We start from the raw sequence: 14,706 nt of genomic DNA, 5'->3' as shown, positions 1-14,706 counted from the left end.
ATGAAAAAGATTCATGAAAACTAATGAGAATGAAGATACAACCGTTCAAAATCTTTGAGATGCAGCAAAACAGTCCTAAGGGGGAAATACATTGCAATACAAGCATCCATTCAAAACCTGGAAAGAACCCAAATACAAAAGCTAACCTTACACGTAAAGGAGCTAGAGAAAAAACAGCAAATAGATCCTACACCCAGCAGAAGAAGAGAGTTAATTAAGATTCGAGCAGAAGTCAACGAAATTGAGACCAGAAGAACTGTGGAACAGATCAACAGAACCAGGAGTTGGTTCTTTGAAAGAATTAATAAGATAGATAAACCATTAGCCAGCCTTATTAAGAAGAAGAGAGAGAAGAATCAAATTAATAAAATCCTGAATGAGAAAGGAGAGATCACTACCAACACCAAGGAAGTACAAACGATTTTAAAAACATATTATGAACAGCTATATGCCAATAAATTAGGCAATCTAGAAGAAATGGACGCATTCCTGGAAAGCCACAAACTACCAAAACTGGAACAGGAAGAAATAGAAAACCTGAACAGGCCAATAACCAGGGAGGAAATTGAAGCAGTCATCAAAAACCTCCCAAGACACAAGAGTCCAGGGCCAGATGGCTTCCCAGGGGAATTCTATCAAACGTTTAAAGAAGAAACCATACCTATTCTACTAAAGCTGTTTGGAAAGATAGAAAGAGATGGAGTACTTCCAAATTCGTTCTATGAGGCCAGCATCACCTTAATTCCAAAACCAGACAAAGACCCCACCAAAAAGGAGAATTACAGACCAATATGCCTGATGAACATGGATGCAAAAGTTCTCAACAAGATACTAGCCAATAGGATCCAGCAGTACATTAAGAAAATTATTCACCATGACCAAGTAGGATTTATCCCCGGGACACAAGGCTGGTTCAACACTCGTAAAACAATCAATGTTATTCATCATATCAGGAAGAGAAAAACCAAGAACCATATGATCCTCTCATTACATGCAGAGAAAGCATTTGACAAAATACAGCATCTATTCCTGATCAAAACTCTTCAGAGTGTAGGCATAGAGGGAACATTCCTCGACATCTTAAAAGCCATCTACAAAAAGCCCACAGCAAATATCATTCTCAATGGGGAAGCACTGGGAGCCTTCCCCTAAGATCAGGAATAGGACAGGGATGTCCACTCTCACCACTGCTATTCAACATAGTATTGGAAGTCCTAGCCTCAGCAATCAGATAACAAAAAGACATTAAAGGCATTCAAATTGGCAAAGAAGAAGTCAAACTCTCCCTCTTCGCCAATGACATGATACTCTACAGAGAAAACCCAAAAGCCTCCACCCCAAGATTGCTAGAACTCATACAGCAATTTGGTAGCGTGGCAGGATACAAAATCAATGCCCAGAAGTCAGTGGCATTTCTATACACTAACAATGAGACTGAAGAAATAGAAATTCAGGAGTCAATCCCATTTACAATTGCACCCAAAAGCATAAGATACCTAGGAATAAACCTAACCAAAGAGGTAAAGGATCTATACCCTAAAAACTATAGAACACTTCTGAAAGAAATTGAGGAAGACACAAAGAGATGAAAAATCTTCCATGCTCATGGATTGGCAGAATTAATATTGTAAAAATGTCAATGTTACCCAGGGCACTTTACACGTTCAATGCAATCCCTATGAAAATACCATGGACTTTCTTCAGAGAGTTGGAACAAATTACTTAATGATTTGTGTGGAATCAGAAAAGACCCCAAATAGCCAGGGGAATTTTAAAAAAGAAAACCATATCTGGGGGCATCACAATGCCAGATTTCAGGTTGTACTACAAAGCTGTGGTCATCAAGACAGTGTGGTACTGGCACAAAAACAGACACATAGACCAATGGAACAGAATAGAGAACCCAGAAATGGACCCTGAACTTTATGGTCAACTAATATTCGACAAAGGAGGAAAGACTATCCACTGGAAGAAAGACAGTCTCTTCAATAAATGGTGCTGGGAAAATTGGACATCCACATGCAGAAGAATGAAACTAGACCACTCTCTTGCACCAGACACAAAGATAAACTCAAAATGGATGAAAGATCTAAATGTGAGACAAGATTCCATCCAAATCCTAGAGGAGAACACAGGCAACACCCTTTTTAAACTCAGCCACAGTAACTACTTGCAAGATACATCCACGAAGGCAAAAGAAACAAAAGCAAAAATGAACTATTGGGACTTCATCAAGATAAGAAGCTTTTGCACAGCAAAGGATACAGTCAACGAAACTAAAAGACAACCTACAGAATGGGAGAAGATATTTGCAAATGACGTATCAGATAAAGGGCTATTTTCCAAGATCTATAAAGAACTTCTTAAACTCAACAGCAAAGAAAGAAACAATCCAATCATGAAATGGGCAAAAGACATGAAGAGAAATCTCACAGAGGAAGACATAGACATGGCCAACATGCACATGAGAAAATGCTCTGCATCACTTGCCATCAGGGAAATACAAATCAAAACCACAATGAGATACCACCTCACACCAGTGAGAATGGGGAAAATTAACAAGACAGGAAACCACAAATGTTGGAGAGGATGCGTTGAAAAGGGAACCCTCTTACACTGTTGGTGGGAATGTGAACTGGTGCAGCCACTCTGGAAAACTGTGCGGAGGTTCCTCAAAGAGTTAAAAATAGACCTGCCCTACGACCCAGCAATTGCACTGTTAGGGATTTACCCCAAAGATTCAGATGCAATGAAACGCCGGGACACCTGCACCCCGATGTTTCTAGCAGCAATGTCCACAATAGCCAAACTGTGGAAGGAGCCTCGGTGCCCATCGAAAGATGAATGGATAAAGAAGATGTGGTCTATGGATACAATGGAATATTCCTCAGCCATTAGAAACGACAAATACCCACCATTTGCTTCAACGTGGATGGAACTGGAGGGTATTATGCTGAGTGAAGTAAGTCAATCGGAGAAGGACAAACAGTGTATGTTCTCATTCATTTGGGGAATATAAATAATAGTGAAAGGGAATATAAGGGAAGGGAGAAGAAATGTGTGGGAAATATCAGAAAGGGAGACAGAACATAAAGACTCCTAGCTCTGGGAAACGAACGAGGGGTGGTGGAAGGGGAGGAGGGCAGGGGGTGGGGGTGACTGGGTGACGGCGGGCACTGAGGGGACACTTGACAAGATGAGCACTGGGTGTTATTCTGTATGTTTGTAAATTGAACACCAATAAAAAATAAATTTATTATAAAAAAAAAGAATTAGTAGGATTTGACAAGCAGCCTGCTATGAAACAATTCGAATTGGGCCACCTTTTTTTTTCTTTTCAAAGATTGTTTATTTATTTATTTGAGAGAGATTGAGAGAGAGAGAGCATGCATGAGTATGAGCAGGGGGAGGGGCAGATGGGGAAGGAGAGGGAAGGGGAGAGGGAGAGAGAGAATCTCAAGCCTACTCTGTGCTGAGCATGGACCCCAGTGTGGGGCTCAATCTCATGACCATGAGATCATGACCTGAGCTGAAACTAAGAGTCAGTCACTCAACAGACTGCGCCCCATTCAGGCATCCTGGGCCACCTTCTGTAATAATTATTTTCTAGGCGACTTGCTTGAGAAAAAGAAACAGTATCAGAAATATTAATAAGTGTTGCTGCTTTTGGCCATCAGAGCCTAGTCCTCTGCTCTATCTATTAAATATGCCACCAGGGATCCCTGGGTGGCGCAGCGGTTTGGCGCCTGCCTTTGGCCCAGGGCGCGATCCTGGAGACCCGGGATCGAATCCCACGTCGGGCTCCCGGTGCATGGAGCCTGCTTCTCCCTCTGCCTGTGTCTCTGCGCCTCTCTCTCTCTCTATGTGACTATCATAAATAAAAAAAAAATTTAAAAAAAAAATAAATAAATATGCCACCATGAGGGTTAGCCAGGTACACTTACCTGTAAATCAGAAGATCCTCTTAAGCAACTTAGACGATATCCCCTTTGCACCCAGGATATAACTGACACTTGGATGATACATTTCATAACCTATGTCATCTCTATCTGACTCTGTGTCTCTCATTCCCACTTATCCTCCCCTTACCTCTGCCCCTGGTATGGAGGTGTGGAAAACCCAAATATAGAACCATGGATTCATAGGAAGAATGAAGGACAAAAGTGTTTTTTAAAATTGTAAATGTGAGAAAATATTTCAGATGAGGTTTTCTGGGATTTTGTTGTGTTTGTTTGTTTTGTGGTTTTCTTTTGTTTTTTAAACCAGTCTCCTTTCTCACCTATCGTGCTCAGTGAAACAAGGTGACCTTGTCTAAGGTTTAGCTGCTTTTAGCATAGGGCAATCATCCAAACTTTGTCTAGACTCCTTGACAAACACCATAGCCAAGCACTACAATGGTACACTTATCTGGAGCAAAACATAGTTTTGAGATTTTACATAATTTGAAAAGGCAGAATTTATTATTACTATTCTATGTGGTGTCTTATGATTTAAAAATATTATGGTATTATCAGTAGTTGGTGAAATGTACTTGTCAATTCCTTTCAGAATGAATAAAACCTACCATAAGTACATTTCTGTACTGTTCCAGGATGGCAATTATAATGCCAGAAAGGCTGAGGGGTCAGTATAAATGTGGTTGGCATATTTCACCTGTGAAAACCTGACCCTTCCACTGTGCGTTCTTGTTCCTCACCTCCTATTTTTGTTTCTTACCATCATGGCTGCGACATTAAGACCTTGATCCCAGGCCCCAGAGTGACTCCCCCAATTCTTGAGTTTCAATCTTTGGAACATCTCTTTCTGTCCTATTATATGCACTGTCATACACCTTGATCTTTTAGAATGCATTCACCATGGACTCTCAGGAATTATAGGATTTCCACCCTTTGTAAAAACAGAAAGACCTGGAAGTCCATCTAGGCTCAAGTAACAAAAATCTAAAGAACAAGAAGAATGGACACAGAGGATTCCTTTTGATGGACCACTAAATGTAACTCTGAAGAACACTTTCTGTGAGGCCTGTCACTCACTTGTTGATGTCTTTATTTCCTTTCTATGTAGGAAACTCTGATTTTCATGTCCATTGTTCATTCCATTGCGATCTTAACAGTGTCTTCTTACTGGGACTTTCCTGTGAGGTAGGATATGGGTAGAAACCACCTGGTCCAGCAGGATTGGCTGAGATAGGAAGCTCATTTGCATGCATTTTCTTTTTTTTTCTTTTGCATGCATTTTCTATTGCATGAGATGCCAGGCATCTGTCTAAAGCTTGCTTGTTACATGTAGCAAAGTGGTGACAATTACTAGAAAACTTTGAGGAGTTTCAGAAGTATTCTTCAAAAACCTCTACTCATGAAAGAGGAAATATATTTGTTTTATGTCTGCTTTTGTCTGCTATTAATTGTTTTCGTTAAAATATTCTTCACCAGAATAAGGAACTTTATTTTTTTTATGAATTTAAAACATGTATTTAAAATACAATTTGTAAAATGCTTAATCTGCCAACTCAGGAGCCCAAGATTTGGGGTGAGGTGGGGAAGGCAGCTACCTGCTAGACCACCAGAACAGGACTGCAGGGGTCCAGCTCTCCTTCCCACGCCCTTCTGTTCAGACACCTCAGGGGCTCATGCACACACCTGGGATCACATGACCAGAAAACAGGACCGCAGAGATTTCCACTGTCTGCTTACCAGGGAGGCTGAGGCAGCCCTCCCAGTCCATCCCTGAGCAGAGCATCCCCATGTGGGGCAGAGCAGGGTATGTCTGGGTGGACAAGGTGGGGCAGAGCAGTGGACTCTGAAAGGAGCTGATGGTAGCAGATAGGGTGTTGCCTCCTCCCTGCAGGCGGGGAGCACCATGACTGAGTGGGCTGAGAAGAGTTGGCCACTAGGTCTGGACCCCTAGCTCCTTTGGTTATAGGTTGACATCAGTGTAGTTAGAATAAGAAAGTTTAAATAATACTTTCCCAATAAAGTACTGAAATTTATTTAACTTTTAAAAAAATTAATTCCTGTTGTGTGTACATGAAATAGAAAATCCTGCATTTTTAAATAAAATATAAATAATATAGCTCATTACAAATAATCAAATTTTCTTTAAAAAGTGTTAGAGTATTAAAAAAAGTGTTAGAGTATAGTTTTATATTTCTCTAATGCAGGATTAAGATTTGCTAACAGTTGTGCAATTTACCAACTATTATCATCATCATCATCCTCTGTGAATTTAAAATTTACATACTTAGTTCTTTCTTGTAATCTTTTGCAGCAGAATTTATATCATGGTATAACTATACCTCTTATTTAGAAAATTAATGCACTGAAAAATGTACAAATAATTTGTTTCTCTAGCACTTGTCAGACACATCTTTATAAATGCAATCTAGTGTATGAGAAAGGTCCTGGAGGAAACAAAGCATTCAATCGGTGTCAATGAAGTTACTGAAGGACACTAACCCAAATGTCACATGGGCAGCTATGATTTAAATATACTCAAATTAGTCTTAGATTTACATATGCTCAATTTATATTGAATATTTACATATACTTAAGTTTAGTCCTAAAGGGAGGATTTTGTATTCAAGCTGAGACTTTTTCGTTGAAGTGATAAGGACAAATTTCTGAGAGGACAGGATTTTTCAAAATTTCTGAGAGATTTATACTTTAAAAGTTGGTGCTTACTACCGCATATTTCATCTTTTTTTTTTTTAAAAAAAGATTTTATTTATTTGAGAGAGAGCAAGAGCTGGAGAGATCATAGAGGGAGAAGTGGACTCACCACTGAGCAGGGAGCCCGACTTGGTCCCAGGACCTGGAGATCATGACCTGAGCCGAAGGCAGATGCTTAATGGACTGAGCCACCCAGGGGCCCCTGAATATTTCATCTTTGGAAGGCAGAAAAATATAGTACTACTTGGCAGAGAAGGAGAGAATCATAGGATGGGTACATGGTTGCACCTGTGTATTTGCGTGTCAGTGTGTATGTGTGTGAATTCTTGTGTGGTTTTAGATGCTAAGTTATTTGAATCTTCAGTTGGTAAGAGAAACATAGAACAAAAAAAAAAAAACCCAAAAAGTAATTACATGGAGCATCAGAAGAACAGGAATGTGTATCTTTAGAAATAATTTCATTTTTAATATCTAAAATAATAAAAGCAATAAAGATTCACAGTGTAATAAATCTTCTCCTTCCAATAATGCTCACAGCAACCCTGTGAGGTTGGAACTAATTTATACAGAAGCAGAAACTGAAGCACGGTGAAGTTAGGTCACTTGCTCAGTCAGCTAGCTGTGGGCCTCAGAGTGAGGGTCTGCAGTCAGGAGGCGCAGGCTCCCCTAGCCTACGCTGCAGCTCTGCGCATATCATCTGAGAGTCCTGCGGGAGCTTTCTTGCTCTGTCCTTGTAGCTGACAGTCATTCTACCTCGGGTCCTTGGCCTACCCTGCAGAATGAGCTAGAGATGGAACACTTCTCAGGTAGGAAAAACCTGACAGAGATGTGTTTTAATTAAGTTTGAGTAAAATTTCCATTCCAATAAGGTGTGAATTTATTCTTTTTCATAATCCTTCAGGGTCATTTCTATCCTATCTTCTAATTAAAGATTTTGTGCCAAAATTGTATTAGTGGATACTTTGCTCTTCAAACTCTATTGCAATCTAACAATATATTTTCAAACCTATGGAAGTGAAAAGAGTAAAGTACTTTAAAGTTTGTGTTGAGGGGCACCTGGGTGGCTCAATGGTTGAGCATCTGCCTTCGGCTCAGGTCATGATCCTGGGGTCCTGGGATCGAGTCTCACATTGGGCTCCCTGCAGGGAGCCTGCTTTTTTTCTCTGCCTATATCTCTGCCTCTCTGTTTGTCTTTCATGAATAAATAAAATAAAATCTTAAAAAAATAAAATTTGTGTTGATATACTCAAAAGGAAGCTTGGTATTTTCACTTAAAATCTTGGCTCAGCATTTCACAATGTATTTTGGGGGACGCTAGTGTTTCCTAAGAATCCGTTTCTAATAGGAATTCCTAGTTAGGAAAAAATATGCTAACACTATATTATACTATACACACATGCATGTGTACAAACTTACGTATATATACGATGAAAAAGCTGCTAAATATCTATACCCTAAAAAAGTTTATATGATGACTTGTTTTTAGGAAAAAGGGTACTGTGTCAGTGAAAGGAGCATCACCTGAAAGATATTCTGATAAAGAAGACTCAGGTTCCTGGGCACAAACTATAAGCTGCCTTTCCAGCTGAGTGGCACTGTGCTTATCTTTTCAGTGTTCTGTGCTTCCATATCCACGATTATATAACCACGTTAGACATTTGACATATAATTTAAGATGTGACTGTGACTTTATCTGATGTCTTCTCTGTGTCAACTACGTGCTATGTCCCAAGATTATAAATACAAATAGGACATTGAATCCGCCTGTAGAGGCTTGGCAGCTGGTCAGAGACAGTGAGCCAACCTGTGCTAGAACATAGCATCTTCCGTGTCAACGCAGAGCTGTAGGAGAAGTGAGGCTTGAGCAGGATTTGGAAGGTTAAGACATTAAGCATGGAAGAGGTGCTAAAGAACCTAACATTCTCCTCTGAAAGGCCTTCTTTTTTTACATTATGCTTACTCCATATCTTTAAGGAAAAAAAATAAAACTAGATGATTTAACTCATTAGTCTCAAATGTCAAATTTTTAAAAAGAATTTTAGAATACTTTTCTACTTGTAAAAATTTTGAATATGTTTATATATTTATTATTTTGGGGGACTAAAATGGTCTAAAAGATAATGGAAGGGCACCTGGGTGGCTCAGATTGTTAGGCATCTGACTTTAGCTCAGGCTATGATCCCAGGGTCCTGGGATCAAGTCCCACATCAGGCTTCCTGCTCAGCAGAGAGACTACTTTTCCTTCTGCCTCCTCCCTGTGCTCATGCTCATGCTCATGCTCTCTCTCTCTCTCTCAAATAAATAAATAAAATCTTTTTTTTAAAAAGGTAATGGGAGCCTAAGATTTACTAACTATGACAATAGATGCTAGGTATTATATTATTAAATTTACTTGAGGAAATTGAACAAAATTGCCAATTGCCGTTCCAAAACCATGGTGGGCTTTTACTGAATATAACATGAGTATGCCAGTAATGTGTAACCTGAGATCTGTCATGGAAAGCCCTACATGGCAAAATAAAAATGATAGCTGAGAGATTTTAGAGCTTAATTTGTCAGTCTTCAAAATAGTGTTTTGAAATTAGGCCAAAAGCCCTCAGCCCATTTATTTTCATGCTGTGTTTTTGTTTCATATGTCTACTTATCTGGGCGCATAATCTATCTTGTACAGTGCAATGTCAGTGTTGATGATTTGTTTTAAAGAAACAGTTGTGTCTTCTTGCAATAGTGAGAAAAATTCTGAGTAGAATCAGGGTAATGGTCTAACATCAATTTTTATTCACGAGGCACTTCAGTGTTTGACTTCTATCATCAAATCTACCGCTTTATATTTTACCCTTGAAAATTGAGATCAAAGATAAAAAAAGTAATTTATTAAACAGTCTTCATTCTTTTCCTTTTTGAGGAAAAAAAGAGGAAAAGAATTATTGAAACAAATCATCAGAGTTGACAGGAAACTACAAGACAGAAGAAGCTATATGTATCACTCTTCAGAAATATTTTATAGCTAAATAAAAAGGATGTGTTGCCTTGTTTTCACATGAAAAACAAAATTTCAACTTCTATTTCTATTTTTAATTTTAATGTAATTTAATTTTTTAGAAGATTTTATTTATTTATTCATGAGAGATGAGGGGGCGGGCAGAGACACAGGCAGAGGGAGAAGCAGGCTCCATGCAGGGAGCCCTATATGGGACTCAATGCCAGGACTCCAGGACCATGCCCTGGGCTGAAGGCAGGCACTAAACCGCTGAGCCATCCAGGGATCCCATTTAATTTTTATTTCAAAAAAAATATTTTACTTTAATTCAATTTGCCAGCATATAGTATAACACCCAGTGCTCATCCCATCAAGTGCCCTCCTAGTGCTCGTCACCCAGTTCCTCATCAGCTTTTATTTTAAATGATGACAATTGGCATAGGCAATTTCTGTGTAAGAACGGCAATTAAGAACAAGGTTTAAACTGCCTGCAAAACATTGCAGCATTTAATAAATTAATATGAACACCAAAAAAAGTTTTAAATCAAGTTTATTTTCTTCTAAAGCACAGAGAAATGATCAAACATAGACTGCACCTTCAAGTGCATTTGAATTATGGTATCTCTGTCTCAGAAATGCTGAATAGTCATCAACCTTCAGGACATCTGGGGTTTACAATTTTTCCTGGAAATGTAGCTTTATGTAACTTTTTTAAGATTTCAGAAAAAAGAACTTTGGTTCTAGCTCTAACACCAATAAAAAAGATTAAAAGAGCTCCTACTAATAAGAAGCCTGGAAAGAAGTTTACTCTAGTTCTCAGCTGTATCAGTTTCCTAATGTAACAAAGTACTACAACCTGGGTGACTTAAAAGGGAGAACAGTCTCACAGCTCTGGAGGCTAGAAAGTCTAAACTCAAGGGGTCTACAGAATTATGATCCCCTGAAGCCCATGGGGAAGAAACTTTCCTGCTTCTCCCTAGCTTCTGGTGGAGGCCAGCAATCCTGATCTTTCTTGGCTGATACTCCCAACACTCCTAGGCTCTGCCCCTGTCTTTGCAGGATGCTCCTCCTGTGTGTCAGCGTGTCTTCTCAAAAGGACATCAGTCATGTTGGATTAAGAGCCCACCCGACTTCAGTATAACAACATCTTAACTAATTATGTCTGCAAGGATGCTATTTCCACATGAAGTCACATTTGGAGGTATTGGGGGTTAGGACTTCAATATATTTTTTGAGGGACATGATGTAACCCATAATATACATTGACCATTTTCTTCTTATTTTTTTTAAAATGCTTTATTTATTTATTTGAGAGAGAGAGGGGGAGAGAGAGAGAGAGAGAGAGAGAGAGAGAGAAAGAGGGAGAGAGAGGATGAGCAGAGGAAGAGAGAGGAGCACACTCCCCACTGAACAGGGAGCCCGACAAGGGGCTCGATCCCAGGATCCTGAGATCATGACCTGAGCCAAAGGCAGACGCTTAACCAACTGAGCCACCCAGGCGCCCCTGACTATTTTCTTCTTTATAATTTTTTTCTAAAATTTTTCTACTGAAATGTTTTTAGACAACCATAAACTTTCAACAGTAGTACAGAGGATTCTCACCTGCTCTCACCTAGCTTCTACTAATGTAAACAACTTTCATAACCCTGAGACAGTTGTCAAAACTAAAACTAAAAAATTAACAATAAAATTCTGTTAACTAACCTAAGGACCTTTCTTTGTATTTCACTAATTTTCCCACTGATACTTGCTTTAAGTATTTTTTATTGTTCCAGGATCCAACCTAGGATATCAAGTTTCACTGATTAAACTTAATTGTAACTCCAGTCTGGGACAATATTTTAGTCTTTATTTGATTTTTATTAACTTGGCATAGAAGCTTTCGAAGAATACTGGGTATTTTGTAGAACATCCTTCATTTGGGTCTTTCTGATGTGTCTTCATAATTACATTAGGATTATGAATTTTGAAGAAGGATGTCACAGTGGCAAAGTGTCTTGCTCATCACATATCAGGGGTACATGATACCTATATGGCTTATTCTTAGTGTTACTAAACTAGATGATTTGGTTAAGCTGCTGTCTGACAGATTTCTTCATAGTAATGTTGCCATTTCCCCCTTTTTGTGCTCTATTCTTTGGGAGCAAATCTTATGTCCAGTCCACACTGAAAGGAAAATTAAGTTTTACCTCCGAAGGGAAGGGGAATATCAAAGAATTTGTGGACATAGTTTAAAACCAACACAGTAATTAGAGAATGGTTAGAGGTAGATACTTTGAGGCTGTGCAGGTAACTTATTTCTCCTTAAACTTTTGTTCACTAATTTTATCCATAGTCAGTGAAGCTTGCCCACGGCAATTATTACTGTGCCATTCAAAGGTGATTTTCTACTTTGCTCATACCATAGTCTTTTGAAAAGCAACTAAAAAACAATAATTCTGGCATAGAATTAAAGTTATATCTATTGGGATGGCTTAAGACTAAATAAAATGTATTCATAGTGTTTCTTTGAAATACCATCAGGTCTAAGAAATAAAGGCCCATCACCATGCTTTCTCCTGGACTAGTTGGTGCATAAGAGCACTGAGTCGTGCAAAAGTGCTTAATCGTTGTGAGAGAAGGTGCATCCCTCTCGCTGACAGGGCTCATTTGCATACACATGTTTAATCCCAGCAGGAGGTGTGAATTCAGGTGTCTCCCAGAGTAGAAATATAGACATTCTCAGGTAAAAGCAGTTCTTCATAAACTTTATAAGCTCATTCCCAACTCCAGTTGTCAGTTTACAGCGTTCAGAATGACATCTTAAATCAGGAAAATGTCATGTGTGTACAGTAACTGGCCTAATCTTTTCTGTAAATTGCTGCCTATGGTTTTCAAAAACATAATAAATTGCTGGCAACTGACATTGTGTCTCCCTGCACGATTAACTTCACTTCTGCACAGTTAATAAATCAGTGTTAAATTATTCATCACATCACCTAGTGTCTAGGCTTTGATTGACAGCCATTGACTTTAGGGACATATAATTCTAACTTTTATACTGAGGCAAAATTTGCCATCTGATTGTTTCCATTCTCTTCAAATGTAAAATTAAAACCGTAAGCAGGAGGATGGCAGTGTAGAAAGATCCTGAACTCATTTCCTCCTAAGAACATACCAAATCTGCATATGGAGCATTTCTTCCTGAAAAATATCTGGAAACTAGATTGACTGTTCTCCACAACAAAGAATAAAAGCACCACACCAAGTTGGGTAAGAGAGGCAGAGACAAAGTCTAGTGTAGCAATATACAATAGGGTGGAATCTCACCAGACAGGTGTTTCTGCCAGAGGAGTGAGGGAATGATATCCTACATTGGGTACCCTGGCTCCTGGAAACTGCACTGAAGAGGTGTGCCCCCAGAACATCTGGCTTGGAAAGCCAATGGGGCTGACATCAGAGGTCCCAAAGTGCTATAGGAAACCGAGAGTCTGTCTTGGAGGGCTTGTGTGCAATCACACTTGCCCCTAGACCCAAGGAAAAAACAGCAGTTTGGAAAATGTCTAAACTATGTATGAGGGAAGATTCAATTTCTTATCTGGGAGTATTGGCTAGAGGTGAGGGTGGCCATTAAGGTACAATGCCATTGTTGCACACTCCACATATTCCACTAGCACAGGTGGGTGAGCTTGGATATGGCATCCTCCCACCCCTTTGGTGGAACAGATGGGGGAAAATTCCTCTGCCTTCCTGAAGATGGTGAGTAGCCTACCCATAGGCTCCACTAGTCTTGCTAAAGCCAGCAGGTAAAAGAAATAAACACAAGGAGTACCCTTTCATCACCTGTCCCTGGTGGACAAGAGAGCTGGTGTTCCAGAGTTCCACAGGGCTTTAAAAACTGGAAAGATATTACTTGGCTGGCCACCATTGTCAGGGCACTGCACAGACATAAATTTACTTAGCCTCAAGCTTCAGCCTAAGGGACATGCTTCAGGTTTCCCACACATGTAGAAGCTAAGGAGGCACTTAAGCATAAGCAGGGAGTACTGTCCTGACCTCACTATAGCTCAATAAGACTTCCCATAAAGGATCTTATGTACTTGTCGGAAGCCTTGACTTTTGCAAACATCACCTAGGGGACACCTCCAGGTCTCCTAGTCTGGAGGTCAGCAGGGTTTGCAACTGGAGGCCCATGACACTACACATATATGCATACTTTTAAAAAATATTTTTTCTTTATTTATTTATGAGAGACACAGAGAGAGGCAGAAACATAGGCAGAGGGAAAAGAAGGATCTCTGTGGGGAGCCTGATGTGGGACTGGGTCCCAGGACCCTGGGATCATGACCTGAGCTGAAGGCAGACACTCAACCACTGAGCCACCCATGTGTCCCCATATTTGCATACTTGAAAGCTGCTGCTTGAGGTTCTGGCTTCCAATCACCCTGAAATTAGGTGCTAAACAGATAAGATTCCTCCACTGGGATCACTGACAGGTCTTGACACACCTTCAACAACCTGACATATAAAAAAAATCAATCCTGTAGTTTAGACAATCACAAAAGTTCATGAGGCAACCCGGGCAAGTTTGAGTGAATCACCTACACAAGGTCACTACTTCAAGACAGAGAGGTAACTTTTGTCTCATACATAGAAACAATACAGAATCAAGCAAAATGAAGAAAGAGAGAAATATGTTGAAAAGAAAAAACAAGACAAAACCTCAGAAAAATACCTTAATTATATGGAGACAAGTAATCTACCTGATAAATAATTCAAAGTAATGGTCATAAAGAAGCTCACCAAATGTGATAGAATGGATAAACACAGTGAGATCCTCAATGAGGGGATAGAAAACACAAGAAAGTACCAAACAGAAGCCACAGAGCTGAAGAATACAATAACTGATCTAAAAAACACACTAGAGGAGCTCAACAAAAGACTAGATGACACAGCAGAATGGATCAGCCACCTGGGAGACAGGACACTGGAAATCATCCAGACAGAAGAGTGAAAAGAAAGAATCTTAAAAAATGAAGATAAGGGACCTCTAGAAAAACATCAAACATAACAATATTG

Source organism: Nyctereutes procyonoides, unplaced genomic scaffold (genome assembly GCF_905146905.1).
Source record: "Nyctereutes procyonoides isolate TBG_1078 unplaced genomic scaffold, NYPRO_anot_genome, whole genome shotgun sequence".
Taxonomy (NCBI): Eukaryota; Metazoa; Chordata; class Mammalia; order Carnivora; family Canidae; genus Nyctereutes; species Nyctereutes procyonoides.
This window is presented reverse-complemented; position numbering follows the sequence as displayed.